The 963-nt window shown below is 43.5% G+C and overlaps 1 non-coding gene across 1 annotated transcript; it reads right to left on the bottom strand.

Moving 5' to 3' along the window:
- Positions 1-600: 600 nt before the first annotated feature.
- Trnas-cga (transfer RNA serine (anticodon CGA)) lies at positions 601-675 on the bottom strand. Its single transcript has one exon. It is a non-coding gene; the product is annotated as a tRNA-Ser (tRNA).
- Positions 676-963: the final 288 nt, after the last annotated feature.

Raw genomic sequence — 963 nt, forward strand, 5'->3', positions numbered from 1 at the left:
TGTTTGAACCACACTTTTTGGGAGTTTTTCTTCTTAATATACGTTTCGGTTTTAACATCTTTTGATGTCTCTAATAGATGGAATGTGTTGGGATGGGAAGAGTAAAACTGAGTGTTCGATTTAGAGTGGAATGCCTCAGAACAGCTCGTAGATCGTTCGGAACTATACTATCAAAGTCGGCCCTCATAACAGATGGATAGTCTCTATCTGCAAGAATATAGATGTGATGTAAATAATCAAACAAGGCATCGAGATGTTCATTGTTAGGTTTGCGGGACATTAGGACTTCGACGAAGCAATCTTCAGTTTGGTCAGGGGGCAGGAGAGGAAGTCCGAACAAAGTTTTCGGAAGTCTTCCGATTTCAGTTTCCTGTATTTTTCTTCAGCATGTCTGCCAGATATGAAATCTGTAGTTATTTACATTCTTTTGGGGTCAAACGTAAACAGTTAGCTAGTCAACTGCCTCTCAAAGTAAACGTTATCATCTCCAGATTGATGCTAATTGTATTAAGGGCAAAGTATACTTAATTTCCAGAATGAGATTTTCACTCTGCAGCGGAGTGTGCGCTGATATGAAACTTCCTGGCAGATTAAAACTGTGTGCCCGACCGAGACTCGAACTCGGGACCTTTGCCTTTCGCGGGCAAGTGCTCTACCAACTGAGCTACCGGAGCACGACCCACGCCCGGTACTCACAGCTTTACTTCTGCCAGTACCTCGTCTCCTACCTTCCACACTTTACAGAAGCTCTCCTGCGAAACTTGCTAAGCCATGTCTCCGCAATATCCTTTCTTTCAGGAGTGCTAGTTCTGCAAGTTTCGCAGGAGAGCTTCTGTAAAGTTTGGAAGGTAGGAGACGAGGTACTGGCAGAAGTAAAGCTGTGAGTACCGGGCGTGAGTCGTGCTCCGGTAGCTCAGTTTAGAATTTATATTTCTTTTATCTTTCGCATATGTGTTCCCATAA

The sequence above is a fragment of the Schistocerca serialis genome, chromosome 6, assembly GCF_023864345.2.
Source record: "Schistocerca serialis cubense isolate TAMUIC-IGC-003099 chromosome 6, iqSchSeri2.2, whole genome shotgun sequence".
Classification (NCBI taxonomy): Eukaryota; Metazoa; Arthropoda; class Insecta; order Orthoptera; family Acrididae; genus Schistocerca; species Schistocerca serialis.